This window comes from Megalobrama amblycephala, linkage group LG16 (genome assembly GCF_018812025.1).
Source record: "Megalobrama amblycephala isolate DHTTF-2021 linkage group LG16, ASM1881202v1, whole genome shotgun sequence".
In the NCBI taxonomy this organism is placed as follows: Eukaryota; Metazoa; Chordata; class Actinopteri; order Cypriniformes; family Xenocyprididae; genus Megalobrama; species Megalobrama amblycephala.
In genome coordinates, this window is record NC_063059.1 from 31497762 (window position 1) to 31517725 (window position 19964).

Below are 19964 nucleotides of genomic sequence, written 5' to 3' on the forward strand. Positions count from 1 at the left end.
TCATCCTAAAATGAATGCTCGAAATCCTGCGCGTCAAGGAGATAGGCAGACTTGTTTTTACTGCATGGATCCTGGACGAGCCCCCAATTGTTACGTCCTCCCATTTTTTGTCCAGAGTAAATAGGGATCGAACGAACAAAAAAATTGGAGAGACTTAAAATATCTTTAGCTCTCCATTCCCAGAGTCACAAAACCACCAGATGTTAGGTTTTCAATTTAAGTGGCATATCTGCCTTTTATTTATTGAGCAGGAGTATGAAGTGGTAAGAAATTAAAGGTAAAAGAATAATTACCTCAAGTGGAGGACCTGTATAAAATGAAAATCCAAAAAAGCCTCTACCTAAAAGAATTAATACAAAATTACCTATCCCCAAAATAAAAAACAAAACGACATTTAACTTCCCTCCCTCCTTAACTAAACCATAACCAGGAGAAAAGATATCGGAACCCTCCACACTACATTACCCACAAATATATGATAGGAGCAGAGGTGGGAAGTCCAGATATGTTAGTTAGATTTACAATAATGTAAATCTAACTAAGATTAGGCTCTAAATAAGTTCAGTGATTCAAATCAAATAATGATTATGTGAAAACATAACCAGCACCACCTGATCATCTTTTAACTTTGCTTGTCTGGTTGGTTTTAATGCAGTTAAAACAAAATCTAATATTAAAAAGTCAAGGGTCAAGAGCTCAACTAAAACAAACCCTGATCTTGATGATGGTAACTTAAAAATAGTGATTTTCTCCTTTGGTGATTCTGCTTGTTATCATCAGGTGTCTTCAATAATGGTCAATCATCATCACTCAATTAAACACTTATTTATCTCATTAATGCTTCAGTGGGTGGAATAAAAATATGACAGGACTTTTACTCTCTGACCCCTAGACTATCACATACAAGGTAACACACTATCTTTGTAATGTCTGTATTTCTAATCTCATTTCCTCTCTTTGCTTTCTGCATTCAGTAAAGTAAATTAATAAATCAAATTTTCATAGATTCCATGCTTTGTGTATTCTTCACGTCACTTCCTGTTTGTTGCTGCTGCGCTGTTTGAGCTAGAGCTCCAATGAGCTGATTCCTAATTGCTTGTTTTTGTCTCTTAAAATCAAACTTATAAACTATCACTCTTTCTTTTTCAGCGGGGGAACACATCCCCAACATTATTTTATATTAAAAACACTCGGATTACCTTGATATCGCTAGTTTTATCCGACTTCCCGAACATTCGCTATTAGCTTTAGCCTGTTAGCAATAGCGGCGTGGTCACTCTAGCGTTTGTACTCTTCTCTCACTACATTATTGTTAGTCTATTCTAATGGCGAGTGTATCAGATGTTTTTCTACCTTTGTGTGCAGGTGAGGACACGTTTGAGCTGCATGCGGTGCAGTTGGAACTGGAGGCCATGGAGCGACAGATTCGGACCCTTCACAAGAAGCAGGCCGAGCTATGCGAGGGGCAGACAGCGCTGGAAACATCCTGTGCTGACGCTCACCAATCCTCGGTAAGTTTGCAGCGCGATATTAACACTCCTGCTTCCTCTACGCCGTGTGTTTCTCTGCACAGGGCCCGAGCACCCAGAACGCGTTCATCCCAGCCCTCGTTCACTCCGGCACCGTCAGCAGTGGAAGGCGCGAGCCAGGCCTCGGACCAGGACCTCTCCTCCTCCGCCGTCCCCGGTCTTCGAGGTCTCGGCGCGAAACCACTTCTCCCCTCTTCGCGAGGCGGAACACGATGCCGTGGTCATCGGAGACTCCATCGTCCGCCACGTCCACGCTACCACAGCCAAAGGTAAGGTGCGCAGTCACTGTTTTCCTGGTTCTCGTGTTCTTGATGTCGCTGCGCAGATTCCCGTGATCCTCAACGGTGCTGAGACCATCGGAGCTGTAGTGCTGCACATGGGGGTGAAAGACACCAGGCTGCGGCAGACGATGGTGAGATGGTACGAGCCACATCGCCCGCGACGAGAATCATCGTGTCCGGACCGCTTCCGACATACCGACGAGGATATGAAAGGTTCAGTAGATTATTTGCTTTAAATGAATGGTTGATGTCTTGGTGTAATGAACAGAAGCTGCTCTTTATAAATAATTGGAATCTTTTCTGGGAGCGACCTAGGCTCTTCCGAGCTGATGGCCTGCACCCCAGCAGAATCGGACCTGATCTTCTGTCAGAGAACATCTCCAAGACGCTTCGCACTGTATGACTAGTAAGTCATACCTCAAATCACAGTCTGTGTTCTGCCCACTTAATTGATAGAAATGTGAGTGTAGTACAGTCTATAATGTCTATTCCCCAAATAGTGAGGTTTAACAATAAAAATAAAGGATCTAGAAAAAACCTGATCGTGATCAAACCAGAAATTCACAAAATTACTGAACAAAAACAATTTCTAAAGCTAGGGCTACTAAACATTAGATCACTGACATCTAAGGCGGTTATTATAAATGAAATTATCACAGATAATAGTCTTGATGTAATTTGCCTTACTGAAACATGGCTTAAACCAAATGATTATTTCGGTCTTAATGAGTCTTGTCCACCTGGCTACTGTTATAAAAATAAATGCCGTTCGATTGGCCGTGGCGGTGGTGTAGCAACAATCTATAGAGATATTCTTAACGTTACTCAGAAAACAAACTACAGGTTTAATTCATTTGAAATTCTTATGCTAAATGTTACACTCTCAGATATAAGTAAAAAGTCGCTACTATCTCTTGCTTTAGCTACCGTTTATAGACCTCCAGGGCCTTATGCTGATTTCCTAAAAGACTGTCAGACTATCAGACTGTCACAATTTTGTTTAAAAAAACCTAAGATAATGATAGTAAACTATGGAGTGCCGCAAGGATCTGTGTTAGGCCCTCTGCTATTTTCAATATACATGCTGCCACTCGGCAATATTGTAAGAAAACATGGAATTAGTTTCCACTGCTATGCCGATGATACTCAGTTATATATTTCAACACAACCAGATGAAATCTCTAAATTATCCAGTCTGACAGAGTGTGTTAAAGAAGTAAAACATTGGATGACTAGTAATTTTCTTCTATTAAATTCAGATAAGACTGAAGTATTACTTATTGGGCCAAAAACCTGTACACAGAATCTCTCAGACTACAATCTGCATTTAGAAGGATGTACTGTTACTCCATCCTCGACAGTTAAAGACCTGGGTGTTATATTAGGCAGCAACTTGTCCTTTGAAAATCATATTTCATATGTTACAAAAACAGCCTTCTTCCACCTCAGAAACATTGCTAAGATACGGAATATGTTATCTATTTCTGATGCAGAAAAGTTAGTTCATGCTTTCATGACATCTCGACTTGATTACTGTAATGCATTATTAGCTGGTTGTCCTGCTTCCTCAATAAATAAGCTACAATTAGTACAAAACGCAGCTGCTAGAGTTCTTACCAGGTCAAGAAAATATGATCATATATCACCAATTTTATCATCTCTACACTGGTTACCCATTAAGTTCCGTATTGATTATAAAGTATTGCTAATGACCTATAAGGCTCTAAATGGTTTAGCTCCTGTGTACTTAACCGATCTTCTATTGCCCTACATTCCTTCATGCTCTTTAAGATCACAAAACTCTGGACTTCTGGTTGTACCTATCTAAGTCCACTAAAGGAGGGAGAGCGTTTTCACATTTGGCTCTGAAACTCTGGAATAGCCTTCCTGATAATGTTAGGGGCTCAGACTCGCTCACCCAGTTTAAATCTAGATTAAAGACACATCTCTTTAGCCAAGCATTCACATAATGCATCTCATACCAGATCAATTGCACATGACTATCTTTGCTTAATGTTATGAACAGCAGCTATGCTAATTATTCTCCATTTGCTTTTCTGTTTTACCTCGGGACACCCGTCCTGAGACTAGAGAGTACATCAGCTTTAGTTTGGATCCAGCCTCTTAAGAAGACCTCAGATGACCAACACCTATGAAGAGACGGCGCCAACTCCTGCGAGGACTTCAGAAGACGCAATCATCTGGATCAACATGCACATTGCCCAATTTCTATATCCTAATTATTGTTAATGTAATTCATTTTTCCAGGAGCTCATTGCTTCTACGTTCAGTTAAACTGCTAACAGTGATTGTAAATTAATTGCCTAAATTATTACATTATTTGCTAACTGCATTCTTTAAATTGTGATGTTGACATGCATTCTCTGTAAAGCTGCTTTGAAATATGTATCGTGAAAAGCGCTATACAAATAAATGTGAAACAATGGTTTCTCTAGATAAGATCCTTATTCCTCATCTGGGATTGTGTAGAACGTTTTGAAGCTGCAATGAAACTGTAATTTTGACCTTCAACCATTTGGGCTCCTTTGAAGTCCACTATATGGAGAAAAATCCTGGAATGTTTTCATCAAAAACCTTAAAGTCGGCATGAAATCAGAATTGACCGTTTACTTTGTTAGTGCATATTACTAGTCTTGTGGTGAACAATTAATCCGTGCAAGTTAATACACAGAAAAAAATAGTTTGTCATGGTAATCTTTAAAGGTGCTAAAGAGGATCTTTTCGTTGACTGAGAAACCAAAGACTGTTAGTGAGTTTTTGAAATGAGCGCATGCGTAAGAACAACCCCCCTCCTTCACAGCTCATTTCGAGGGAACACCTCCCAAAACTCGTGCACGAGTATTGGAACACGAGTGTTTACCACCGGCATTCGCTGCGTCGTGTTAGTGGATTCATTATGTCGGACTCACCGCAGGTAACTCATAATCTGCAGTTGTTACTCCTGTCTCCTGACAAAAACATTGCATGCGGCGCCTGTGGAGTGTGGAAAGTTACTGGAGCGCGCAGCCACGCACGTCTCTCACAAGGAACGTCACGGCAGTGATTGACAATCCAGAGGGCCAATCGTTTACGCGATGATCGCGTAAACGATTGGCTGATGTTTTTATTTAGGTCTTTTATCAGTTAGTAAAGACAGTTTCAATGAGCGAGAGATGGAGAGGAGGAGCGCTAAAGTAAAACCTGCCCTTTATTCAATATTCCGTTTCACTTGGAAATACATCACAACACTGGAGAAAAGTCGTTTGCAACTTCCGGTTCACGGGGACTTTAATTTCTTTTCGAATGAAGATAGAAAGACATGAACATCTTGGATGACAAGGGGGTGAGTAAATTATCAGGAAATTTTAATTTGAAAGTGAACTAATCCTTTAATCCTTTAACGCCTCAATTATAGTCTTGAGTTTCTTCCAGGAACATACACGTCATGATATTCCTCATATTAATAATTCCTGTCCAAGGCTTATGCAAAAAAAAAAAAAAAAAAAAGGGGGTGATGCCTGGCTGAGTTTCTTGAGTTTACCTTTTCATACGTTTTGGCTGCTCATTTACATGACAAAAACGTTTTGGGGGCCTGAAAACACAAACTTTTGAAAACGGGTTTCAAAGTGGACGTTTTTGAAAATTATACAGTTATCATCTCCATGTAAACTATAAATACACAAATCTGTGAAAACAGTGACAGCATGCACATGCTTATTATATGCTTAGTCTATGGACATACACGTTTGGTGCTCTATGAAAAAAATCTGTGTATGTGTGCAAGAGTGTCTTTATTTACAAACTGACATTGCCAACTATTGGCCTGATGTGCACAGCGTTTTTAGTCATTTTCACAGAACTATACAAAGAAAAAACTTTTCCATTTTGAATACATGATTGTTATGTAAACATACCCTTAGTAGTAGTGTGTTGAAACTCACGGTTATGGTAAGGGGAGTGACATTTCCAAAAAAAAAAACACTCAAAGTGGATGACCAATCACAACACAACACCAATCAGAGCTCATTGAGCTTTTCAGTAGGAGGGGCTTCATAGAGACAGGAACTAAACAAAGCATTACTGACAGACTGGGAAGAAAGGTGCTGCAACAATATAAAATAATGTGAAAAATAAAGTGTTTTTGATCATTCAAGCATGACAACCTAGTCGAGCAAAAAATACAAATTCAAGACTTTGAAAAATGGCATAATAGGTCCCCATTTAAAATTCAAAGACTGACTTAACTAAAAATGTGCTTTAAATCATCATAATGAAAGTTTAAAACATGCCCTACTGTACAAAAATATTTTTATTCTTTTGTATTTAAAGTCGCTCACATTTCAGAGGAAGATAAATCGATTGAGAATATATTACAAATGAGAATTCTACATGAGATAGCAATACATGTACTTGAAAAATATTCAGAAAGTAAGAAATTCTGTGTGATAAAAATGGTTATTTTAAGAAATGTTCTAAAGTTGTTGGATGTACATAGTTATGCTCAAATTAGACTAAAGGATTGATTTGATCATTTGCATTTTAATTCCAAATTGTTAATTCCAATTGTTGCTTATATCAAAGCTTTTTCTGCGTCTCACTACTCATGTGGTTATAGTAACAACAAAGCATATGACCATAATTATTACACACAACGAAATTATTAGAACTGTCAAATTTAAGCCTGGGTTTGATATTGCAGAGGGGGTTGGATCAGGGAGGATCTTTGAAACTTGAGCGATGTTAGAGGTTTCAGATTTCGCATTTTGTTCATCCTCAGACTGAACTGCAAAGAAAAGTGTGGTGCCATTTTGGATTGTGAAACTGAGATTGAATGAATGCTGTTCAGCTGATCCAGCCTCCTGCGGTAAGACGGCAGATGTGTTGACTACATGAGCATTGCTGAAGTTTTCACGAAGCATTTGAAGGTCATAGCTCCACCTGATCTCATAGGATTTAGCTTAAAGGTAAAGAAACATGCCATGCCAGACAATTAAATTTACATTATTTCATGATCTAAATTTAAAACTACTTGTTGTCAGTGAAGATGAAAAACTTAATGCATTTTAAATTCTGGTATAGTAACTGTATGCTTTACCTGTCCCTTGGTTGAGGTCCTCACCAGGAGCCGTCCAGCTGAGAAGCACAGAGTCCTCCTGGATCTCAGCACTCAGATCTGTGATTTTGTTAGGAGGGAAATTTGGTGGGGTTGAGCCTGTAAAAGCCACCTCAAAACTCTCTCCGGTGGCTGATCTGGTAAATCTTCCAATCTCGAGTGGTTCCTCAGAAACTGGAGGCTTTGGAGGGTTGAGCTCCATCACACCTGAAATTAGAGGAAATGCATAAATAAATTTAGTAATTTAATAAAGTTTAGGAATTGAATTAATTAATGAAGTATTTATATGTTTTGCATTTATATGTTTATATGTTTTTGCATTTCCTGTACTACTGTACACCCATATCAGGGGGTTTCTCCTCAACCACCACCAGTGAGCAGCATCCACTTGGACAAATGTTTGAACAGTTTGCTTTAAGAGTTTCAATCTCACGATTTACCGTTTACCACATATCCAGGTACGTATGGGGCACCGCCGCTTTTTTGGACAGTAAATCTGGCTTGTCCATCTAGATTCTTCACTCTTACTTTCAAGCTGCTTCTCCCTTTTTTCACCTGTGTGAAATATCTGGAATAAATGCCATCATCTTTGAAAGCATCAGCTCCTGTAAAACAATACTTGATTTATTTGAGCACTTTTTGCCATATAGTGTAAATCTGAGTTGAGTGTACACTTTAAACAAAAATGATGGGTAATTTACCTGCTCCATTGTCCAGAAGTCGTAATTCTTCTTCGGACCCAGATTCAGACTCCAGCGTAGCCCACACTTCAGTCTTTATTACAGGCTTGTAATTCTGACTGACCTCAGCAAACACTATCAAGGGTTTAGTGCCGTCACTGAACTGCTGGTTCATGCGGGCTTTGACAACGATAGGAGGAACATCAGCTCGTGCCGCTTGACTCGTTGCTGTTACAGTCAGAGACTGACTTATTGTAGTTTGGATACTGTAATTCCAGTCCCCAGGCTAGCAAACACACAATAGTATAATTAGATGAATAATTAATGAAAATGTTTTAGGAAAGTTAATGAAATCTTGTATAGGTTGTCACCTGTGCAGTTCCTGGAACTTTTAACGTGACTGTTTTTGCTGATTCATAGTGAAGCATCTGTACTTGTTTGTAGGTTGAGTCACTTGGTGACTGTATGGAAATGTCAGGTAAACTTGTTTCATAGGTTATTGTAAAGCTCGTTTTGTTACCAATGGTCTGATCCACTAATATTGTCCCATTGAACCAGTCTGATGTTTTTTTTCCCGCACTGTCTATCTAAAGTGTTGATAAAAATGAATTATTAGAATATTCATAATAATCTTAAAGTTTACCAGACAGAGATTAAGCCTAGCCCTAGAATAAAATGGCCCTTTAAACCAGATTAACAGAAATCTGCTTTCTCTGTCATGGTTTAAAATAGTCCTAGACTTAGTCTAGTCCATAGTTTAATATGCTGATTTCCTGGAAGACTAGAGCTACTCCAGGACTAAATTGAGGCTTAAATTAAACCTACTAGGAGGCAGGTTTAACTTCAGATTAACGTTGTGTTTAAAAGAAGATGCATGTATTACTTGGATATATATATATATATATATATATATATATATATATATATATATATATATTGTAGCACACAGAATCTTTGTAATTGTTTTTGAAATTGCTGTTTATTATTTTGCACCGCAGTTCTAGGGTTAAGGCAGGAAGTTAATGAGCCCGGAAGAGAGGCAGACAGAGAGTTAGTTAGTCTGATGCGGGTGTGTTGCAGTTGTTCTGCGTTCCGATTAAAACAGTTCAGAACGAAGCCTCCCTTGTCTGTCGTTCCTCAGATACTACACTATATATATATTAGGGGTGACCCTGAATAGTCGACGATTCGAATCTTCGATAGGAGGAGCCTGATTCGACTACCAATCTCACAGTCGAATCGTCGCAGAGGTGTTATGAGACGAGATGGGTGCGCTCAATATCTGATTTTACATTGACCTACTGGTTCTTTCCCATTAGGTTAATATAGAGCCTATTATGTTAATACTATAAATAAAAATGTGAAAAGAAAGAAGCTTTTAATAAATATTTTTAATGTGCGTGAATAAATCCAACCTGTGACAGATTTAAGTTTCACTTCCATGATCCGTGACCGGCAGATGAGCATCTTTACGACAGGGATTACATCTTCAACAATGTCTGGGATAAAGTGTACATTGGATGCACTTTGAAATGGTAAAAGATGATCAAAAAAACGTATGATGCAAGTTGTGCCAACAGATCATGTCCTATACAACTCAACGACAAACACTGCGGCGCGCTTCTGCCGGCCAACGAGCTGACTATAGCGCGCTATTTGAAAAGACTCAAACGGACACAGGCAGATCGCGTGAAAGACTGGATTTTTCTCTCTCAATCAGGTAGGGTAGCTACAAGTGATTTCAAACTATTTCAGCCGGATGTAATTAGATTTTTGGATGCTGTGAATGTTTAGCTAAAAAGACTGCCACTCCAGTTTAGCGTTTATTGTCTCTGCAGTTGAAATGACAAGTTGACAATTCTAGTTATAATTTTGTTATTTTAATAATTTCTTTTATTTTAATTTATTTATTGATCACTCTGGGTTATTTAATTTAACTTTTTCTGGCTTTTGTTTTGAATATATGTTCCCCTGCACTTCAGGCATTTTGCATTTTTTTTTAATTAGGCTATTTTCATTTATTAGAATGGTATATTCTGTTCTAATTCAATTCTGTAAATTAATGTTTGATATATATATATATATATATATATATATATATATATATATATATATATATATATATATATATTTGGTTATTATGGTTTTTGGTGCATCAATGTTGCGCTGTAGATTAGTTAAAGCTTGCTCGCACAGACAATTTAGCCGATGTAATTTGATTTGCCGACATATGAAATGTCCTATATCTGTCTGCAGTGTGGCTTTTCTGCAGTTATTAATATATATATATATATATTATATAAAGTTTATTGATCCAAAATGTTTTTATTCATTTTCTTCTATATCTTTGAGAGTGTTCTGTACATCGTGGCTGTGAATGTTTATCCACATTGCCTTTCATTTGTTTAAAAAATATAAAATCATTGTCAGTTTCGTCACTTTACAGGCAGTTTGGTCGGTTTATAGAAAGATGTTTCTCTGTGCTGTGTGTGAAAGAAAATAAAAATTGTCTTAAGCCGCGGGTAGACTATAGCCAGGCCTTACTTCATTTTCCGTGTCCCGCTCCATCTCGTGCACAGTTGAACGCGCGAACCTTTCAAAGTCCGTGCGCACTCTCTAGTGCTCTAGTGGACCACACATATATATAAAATAGTTTTTTTTTTTTTTTTTTTTTGATGCTGTTCACTTTATTTAAACAATTTATCTTGATTTAACACCATTGTTTGTTTTTTTTTTGCTTGCTTTAAAAGAACTGTCTCTTGTTTAGTAAAGTTTTTTTTTTTTTTTTTTTTTTTGAGATTGCAGTCTTTTTCTGCTGCAGTCACTTTCCTTGGATTTGCTTCTCAGTCCCATGCAATTTTAATCTTTTCTTGGTTCATTCAATGTTTTACAGGCAACCTCTCTCATGCTAATTCAGATTAGCACAGTTGGTTTTAAATTAATCTAGTTTATTTTAAATCAGGACTCCATAGTCCAGGTTTTAGTAATTTGTACTTAATCTGTGTTTCAGAAAGCCATTTTTTTAAGCCATGATTAACTATTCTAGATTAAGGCCTATCCTGGCTTAATTTAAACCCTGTCCGGGAAACCGCCCCAAAGTGTTTTACCATGAGCGATCACTTGTCAAACCTGAACTGGGTCTTTTGTTTGATCTCCTGTTGGTAGTTTAAGTGAAAAAAATCCATTCTGTAGCTGATTAGAGAGAATGTCGTCACTGGCTGTGATAAATTTCCCCCCTAATTCCAACATAGAACATAAGAGAAATATGCAATGGATAATAAACAGGTATTCATAATATGAATATTATGATTTACTACATTTTTGCATTTTTCACACATACCAAAACATCAAACAATATATAACAAAAATCACCCTGGGATCAATTGGTTGAGTTACTAGTTACTAATGTGGCTCAGATAATTTGTTATTCTTTTAGCATCATATGTTTGTAGATTTGCCAATTGCTTTGGCATTTTGTTAGTTCCTAAAATTTTTCATGTCAAGATCCACCTATAGATGAAGGCCTACTATAATAAATTTAGATTAACCCCCAAAAAAACATTGTACATTGTATGTCATTATGTGATGATGGTACTTACCAGTTTTGTCAGCCATTTCCCTCAGTGCTTTATCTGCTTTATCACCCAAAGCTATTGTGTGTATAATGGCTCCACTTTCAATTGCAGCTGGGACACAAGTATTAATGTCATCCGTCGCTTCACCATCTGTCAGAAAAATGATTTCATCCCCTATCACATCCCCATTGTCCTTTTTGAGTACCTTTAAGTTTTGAAGACAAATACAGAACATTGGTATAAAACAAACTGTCGGCTATATACTTAACACATCATAAACATGATCAATATGGCACCTGTAAGCCTAGATTGAGGCCTTTACAAATGTATGTCCCTCCATCTGCTACTTTTGGCAACAAATTGATGAGTTTCTCTCGTGTGGATTCACTGTCAATAGTAGTCAAGGGGCTCAGAGTAGAAGCATCAGAACTAAAGGTTACAATTCCAACACTGGCTTGATCCTCAATGATGGTCTGAAGGAAATGTGTGGCAGCCTGCTGCTGTCGGAGGATTCTGGAGCCCTAGAAAAGGGGTGCAATAAAAAAAGTGCATGTAATATCAGGTTTATACTCATTCAAAATGATTAAGATCATATCAGAGCATTGAAGGTTATAATAATTGGAAGCATCTTTGTTTTCAAGTAAAGTTAATGTTTTGGCATACTGTCATGCTTCCTGAGACATCAAGGACGAGACAAACAACCCAATGCATTCGCTGCACAACTTTGAAAGTTGGCGCTGGTGGAGAGAACAGCAGTGGTTTCAGAGAACGAAGTGCGTCTTTATCAACAGAATCCTCAAATATCACAGTCCGTGTTGCTTTGCCACATTTTTTGTTTTGCAAGTTTGGGGCTTCATAATTGTGCTCGTTTTCACGACAAAATGTGCTCACCTGAAACCAAATATTTAGCACAATTACTTCATTCTGTATGTTGTATGAAATGCATTGCAAATTGTCAAAGATACATTTTGCATGTGTGGGAACATGTAAAATCTGTACTTACAGAATCCAGGCTTGGTAAGAACATTATAGAGTTGTCTGTGTTTTGATTTTTGTTAGGAAAAAACTTGCACCCTTTAGTCGGTAGTAAAGTTTGTGGATCAGTGTGGCACGGTTGAAGTGATTCTTCATAAAACTGACCTTCAATGTTTTTGCTACACCTAAAGATAAGCAGGAAATCAATGGTTGAGATAATTTACAAGGACATTTTAAAAATATTCTTTTTTATTAAGTTTTATGACCTTGTAGCTTTAATACGGCCATTAGAGTAGTAGAATGGTTTTGTTTCACTGTATTCATCATACATGCCCCATCTCAGATGAGCCCATTCATGAACCAAGACCTTTCCTGCAAACAAACAAATATTCTTGTTAATAATACAAAGAGATTAGTGCATTAACCTGGATAGATGTTGAAGGATAACAAATGACATTCACCTCTTGACCCATAAGTCTTAATGAGTGTGTCGTCTCGGAGGAACTCAGCCAGCAGAGCCATGTGGGGCCCAAATGGGTTTGACCTGGGCTATCTAACTGGGACCCAGCCAGTTTTGCACCCAGTTTCCATGTAGGCCCCACATGGATTTGCCCAGATGAAATGAACACTGCTTAGTGTGCACACTACAGGCTGTTTAATGTAACACTTAATCAGTGTTGGAGGTAATGAGATAATTAAGTGATTGAATAATGATTTTGTATTAGTGAAGAACACCTGCTGTTAACAAGCATAATCACTGAAGGAAAGAGAAACACAAGAACTACTTCCAGCCACAGCCTTGGATGAAATCAACTGAAGATAAAATACATTACATCTCTCAAGATCTGATTAAACAACTCCACAAACAACATTAGCTTCACTTATTACTAACCAGACTGACTTTATTTCTGTCAGACATCTACAGAAGTTCGTATTAAGAATTAAGAAGAGGCTTAGATGTTGATTACTTATTTGAAAGTAATAGTTTGATTTGATGTTACCATTGTGGCGATCAGTGTGTGCTTTAGTCAGGCTCTTGACTTTTTAACATTAGTTTTTTGTCTTGACAGCTGTGTCTGTTTGTTATGGTGAGAACAGCAAGAGAAAATGTACCATGACATTGCACCATGAAGCATGTCACCATTGTTGAGATTCATATGCTGATTCTTGATGTCTGTGTGCGAGTAAAACTCACAGGAGCCCAAAATATGTAAATGGTGTGTTATAAATCGTTTGATGTTCTGATTAAATTCTATTATTCTCTTGCTGTAGAATCACAACAATAAAACAGAATTAATAACACACTACCTGTATAAACCTCCCACATAATATCAATGAGTTAAGCCAATATATGATGATTATATTCTTATCATCAATCAGCTTACAGCATCTGATTATATTTTCTCTTGCTGTTCTCACCATAACAAACAGACACAGCTGTCAAGAGAAAAAACTAATGTTAAAAATTCAAGAGCCTGACTAAAGCACACACTGATCGCCACAATGGTAACATCAAATCAAACTATTACTTTCAAATAAGTAATCAACATCTAAGCCTCTTCTTAATTCTTAATACGAACTTCTGTAGATGTCTGACAGAAATAAAGTCAGTCTGGTTAGTAATAAGTGAAGCTAATGTTGTTTGTGGAGTTGTTTAATCAGATCTTGAGAGATGTAATGTATTTTATCTTCAGTTGATTTCATCCAAGGCTGTGGCTGAAAGTAGTTCTTGTGTTTCTCTTTCCTTCAGTGATTATGCTTGTTAACAGCAGGTGTTCTTCACTAATACAAAATCATTATTCAATCACTTAATTATCTCATTACCTCCAACACTGATTAAGTGTTACATTAAACAGCCTGTAGTGTGCACACTAAGCAGTGTTCATTTCATCTGGGCAAATCCATGTGGGGCCTACATGGAAACTGGGTGCAAAACTGGCTGGGTCCCAGTTAGATAGCCCAGGTCAAACCCATTTGGGCCCCACATGGCTCTGCTGGCTGGGAAGTTTGGGTGAAATGAATGTACTGACCCTCATCTCCACATTCACCATATTGAAGAGTGTAGGGTTCATCACCATATGCTGGATTAGCATCATCAATTCTTATGTTTGCCTGCATTTCACATTGAAATTGTCAGCAATATGTTAATGAAATGAGTAAACATTAATATTTGACACGTAAGATAAAATGGCATAATTCTCTGTACCTTTTCATAGGACTCTGTTCTTGCTTTGGTAAAATCCTTACTATTCCAGTGGGGTGGAACGAGTATCGTAGCTTCTTTGAAATAAACCTTTTTATCCAATGCTTGATGAAGATGAATCGACCCTTTAGTGACCATGTCCTGTCAGAATGAAAAATGAGAAAAACTCAAAATACAGTATTTATAAAAAAGTAATTATACTTTAATTTGTTCATTCACAAATACTGTTGATGAAATTTGATTAGGGTGAATTGAGGATGATTGGGACAATTTTTGCAATTGAGACTTAGAAAAAGTGTCCCAATCAACCTGAATTCCCCCTATATGTTTCTTTCTATGATTGTCTTCAAAAGCTGCAACAAAATATTATCTTTCACAAAAGCCATTAAAACCATTAATTCATATTTTGTTAAACAGACAAAAAAACATATATTCACCTTGATTTTATCAATAAGCGTGTTATCCTGTGGTACTCTTGAACTGATTGCAATGGTAACATCAACATAACCATTTCCATCTAGTTTGATTCCAGTGGATGAGGACAGCAACATCCATAATAAGACCAACACTGTTCTTGAGTCCATAGCTGAAGAGTTTAGATGAACAGCAACTGACGAAACCCAGTTTTGAACAATTTCACAAATGATCTTTAGGGGTCTGATCAGAGATAAGAGGGTGTGTGCTTCAATGTCATGCAGGGGCGTGACTACATTCTGCCTACATCCACATCTTTTGTTTCCATTTAAAACATAAGACATACTTCATATACTTAATTTGCTCAAAAGGCTGGTACATTTGAAAAATGTTGGCTAACTCTTAATTAGTTTACTTTGTGAGACTATACTGTGGCAATTCATTGATATGGGCTCGTAAGAGCACTTAGAAAACAGGAAATGCACTCTTCAGTGTGTTCACCATCACAGGTTAAACGTTTGTGTATTACGTAAAAACTCAACAAAAGACTTGAAAACAATTCTACCCTAAAAGGCAAAAGACATTAACTTACTAGAGTGTGGAACTGAGAAAAATTACTTTAAATACTTTTAGTTGTCCAGCCAAATTAACTATACACTCTCAGAAAATAAAGTACAAAATTGTAGGGGTACAATGGTACAAAGGTACAAATTTGTACCCTTGTGATTTTGTACCTTTGGAGACAATTTTGTACCTTTATTTAATAGTACAAAAATTGACCCTTACAAAATTGGGTACAAAATTGGCTTTGACAACGTACAATCGTTGACTATAATGAGATGTATATATTTTACACACACACGCTGAATTAAAATCAGAAATTATTAAATCCTTTTCATTTTCACATTTTACAACATTTCATTTTAAACAAATTTTTAAACTTTCCATATGAGTCCATCTTGCCGGGTGTTAAAAATTAACACTGAAGCATTGTTAAAGTTAATGAGATAATTGATTGATGATTGAGTGATGATTGAGCAATCTACGAAAATTACAGGACAAATTAGCTGCATAATTTATTCATGCAGCAATGCATGATGGGAGCCATGGATGAGTTTTGATTGGTGGCACCCATCATGCACTGCAACATGAAGCACTTTGTTTGATTGTCACCATTGTTGATGTTCATATGCTGATTCTTGATGTCTGTGTGTGTTTAAAAAAAAAAAAAACCCTTCAGATTATAAAAGCTCTGCTGGATCTCAAGCGGTAACAGAGATTTACTATAAAGAAGTAATATAACATCTATATCACTGGTTAATACTGGGTGTCACCAATGAATCTGGCCATTTCACAATGAGAAAACAACCATTATGATTGTGCTACCCAAAGCATTGTAAACCTAAATTGATCAACTTTGGCTCACTGCACTTTTGGGAAAAACAGCTCAGATCATAGTTTGTTCTACAAACACAAAGTTGGAGAAGCCAGAGATAAACTAATGTGAATAAATAGAGTCAAGAGCCCAACTAAAGGAAATGCTTTTCACCATCATGGTGACTTCAAACTAAACTTTCATTGAGACATTAAAGGTGCTAAAGAGGATCTTTTCGCCGACTGAGAAACCAAAGACTGTTACTGAGTTTTTGAAATGAGCGCATGCGTAAGAATTTCGAGGGAATGCCTCCCAAAACTCGTGCATGAGTATTGGAACACGAGTGTTTACCACCGGCATTCGCTGTGTCGTGTTAGTGGATTCATTATGTCGGACTCACCGCAGGTAACTCATAATCTGCAGTTGTTACTCCTGTCTCCTGACAAAAACATTGCATGCGGCGCCTGTGGAGTGTGGAAAGTTACTGGAGCGCGCAGCCGCGCTTGTCCCTCACAAGGAACGTCACGGCAGTGATTGACAAGCCAGAGGGCCAATCGTTTACGCGATGATCATGTAAACGATTGGCTGATGTTTTTAAGGCCCTACCTCATGCACAGATGATGTATATTAATATTATTCCTTTCAGTGCACCTAATAAATAGTCTTTTATCAGTTAGTAAAGACAGTTTCAAGTAATATTGCAAAAATGTATAAAACAAAACATTTAGCACCTTTAACATCTAAACATCTGTTAATTCTCAATAAGAACGTTTGTTGATGTATGACAGAAATAAAATCAAACTGGTTAATAATAAGTGTAATAATGTTTAATAGCTGGAAGTCAGTTGTAGTTGTTGTGTCTCTCTCTCTTTTTCTCTTGTTGTTTCTTCAGCGATTCTGCTTATTAACATCAGATGTCACCACTAATTGTCAATCATCACTCAATCATCAATCAATTATATCATTAACTTTAACACTGCTTCAGTGTTACTTTTTAACACCCGGCAAGATGGACTCATATGGAATGTTTAAAAATGTGTTTCTAATGAAATGTTGTAAAATGTGAAAATGAAAAGGATTTAATAAATTCTGATTTTAATTCAGTGTGTGTGTGTTCTATTTTGAAGTTAATGTACTCTGCCTTTGTATTGTCTGCAAAAAGTGAGAAGTCACACCAAGGCAAATGGCTGTAACTTCCACATTATCAATATTTGGTTGATGACCACCACTTACAAAATCATTATAGTAACTCCTGTATAAAATCTACTGATCATGGAATTTATTTTGCATGATTTACAATTGCTTTGTTATATGGAGAAGTTTAGTACGTAAAATCCCCAGAGTTAAATCAACTCTGCTCAGAGTACATTTGGTCCGTCTCTGAATAGTTTTAAAATAACACTGAAGCAGAGTTAAAGTTAATGAGATAATTAAGCAATTACTTAAGTGATGATTGAACAGTAATGATGAACACCAGCTGTTAACAAGCAGAATCGCTGAAGAAAAGAGAAACACAAGAACTACAATGGACTTCAGCCAAAACCATTTAACTGAAATCAACTGAAGGTAAAAGACATTAAATCTCTCAAGATCTGATTAAAAAATCTGATTCACTTATTACCATCGGTGGGAAGTCCACCAGGTGGATCAGATAGTAAAAGTCCTGCCATATTTTTATTCCACCCACTGAAGTATTAATGAGATAAATAAGTGTTTAATTGAGTGATGATTGAGCATTATTGAAGACACCTGATGATAACAAGCAGAAACCCCAATGGAGAAAATCGCAATTTTTAAGTTACCATCATCAAGGTCAGGGTTTACTTTAGTTCAGCTCTTGCCCCTTGACTTTTTAATATTAGATTTTGTTTGGGCAGTTTTAACTGCATTAAAACCAACCAGACAAGCAAAGTTAAGAGATGATCAGGTGGTGTTGGTTATGTTTTCACATAATCATTATTTGATCTGAATCACTGAACTCATTTAGAGCCCAATCTTAGTTAGATTTACATTATTAATTACAGCAGCACTGTGATTCTACAGTAGATCAATTTTATCAATACAATTTTTTTTTTTGAAAGTTGCCCTTATCACAAAAAAAAAAATATTTATTTGAGGCACACACAGACATCAAGAATCAGCGTATGAATCTCAACAATGGTGACAAGCAACATATTCTGATAAACAGATCAACTCTGAACATTAGAAAACAAGCTACTAAAAAGTCACAGAAAAACAGCAAAAATTAAATAGTGAGAATAACGAAAATTACTGAGACAGCTCAACTCATAATTTATTTATGCAGCAATGCATGATGGGAGGCATGGACGAATTTTGATTGGTGGAACCCAGAATGCATTGCAACATGCTTTATTACTTTCACCACTGTTGAGATTCACAGACTGATTCTTGATGTCTGTGTGTTTAAATGAAATTTTTTTTTTTTTAAATTAGAAGTTTAAAAAATATATATTTTCATATTGATGTAGTTGATCTTCTGCTGTAGAATCACAGTGCTGCTGTAATCAATAACATAAATCGAACTAAGATTGGGCTCTAAATTAGTGATGGGAAGTTCGGATCATTTTACTGACTCGGACTTTTGAGTCTCGTTCAACAAAATGAACGAATCTTTTTTCGAGTCATTTCGTTCATTTCGTTCATTTTAGCAAAATGTAATTAAAATGTTACGTGTTACTTCCCCAACACATCTACTACTTATGCAAACGTTGATCCCACTACAAACAATACAAAACTACAATGCTATAAGATTCAGAAATGATTAATTCATTACCTGGGTCTTCAGTTTATGACAAGCTGATTAAGCTCGCCTCACCTCTTGTCTGACAAGTCTTCGGGTTTAAGTCATTCCTTAATGACGTGACAGGCAGTCCCATGCTAAACCAATGCAGTCTGAGCCGGTAAGAGAATTGATTAGTTCATTTCATGAGTCTTTCGGGTTTTTGAGTCGTTCCTTAAACACGTGACAGACCCATACACTAAGCCAATGTATTCTGAGCCGGAAAGAGAATTGATTAGTTCTCTTCATGAGTCTTTCTGGTTTTTGAGTCGTTCCTTAAACACGTGACAGACCCATACACTAAGCCAATGCATTCTGAGCCGGAAAGAGAATTGATTAGTTCTCTTCATGAGTCTTTCGGGTTTTGAGTCGTCACGTAACAGACCCATACGCTATTTCTGACATTTCTGTCACTGTTTTTGTTACTGAGGATCTGTGGTGTGTTATTATAAATAAATAAAGCCCTGTTATAAATAAAATATTGATTAATTTATCTTTTTGACTGTCTATCTGTAAATAAACACTAGGCTATATAATACTATAATAATCCAAGCCTACAATACAAAGTATTTATAGCCTAGTTTGTTCATTTTTACTCCAATATTTTGAGTTTGCTGTTATAATAATTGCTTTTCCTAGGCAGACTTGACATATTGGTCTAATATAAGAAGATTGCTCAAAAAGGACATAATGACATACATTTAAAAGCAAATAACATTTTGAATTTGAATGATTAGTTAGTGTTAGTTTAAAACATCAAGGTTATGATAACTTCAGCTTTAACAGTTGTAACACAAACTCAAACAAAACTGGAGAGTTAACGTTATTTACTAATAAATATAATGTGCTTGGGTCACACAGCATAGTGTATGGGTCTGTCACGTGATTAAGGAACGACTCAAAAACCCGAAAGACTCATAAAAAGAACTAATCAATTCTCTTTCCGGCTCAGAATGCATTGGTAGCGTATGGGTCTGTCACGTGATTAAGGAACGACTCAAAACCCGAAAGACTCATGA

General features: G+C 36.8%; 1 pseudogene; it reads right to left on the bottom strand.

Annotated features, from left to right (window-relative positions):
- Nucleotides 1-5955: 5955 nt before the first annotated feature.
- Nucleotides 5956-14907, bottom strand: LOC125248274 (annotated as a pseudogene).
- Between the last annotated feature and the right edge of the window lie 5057 nt (nt 14908-19964).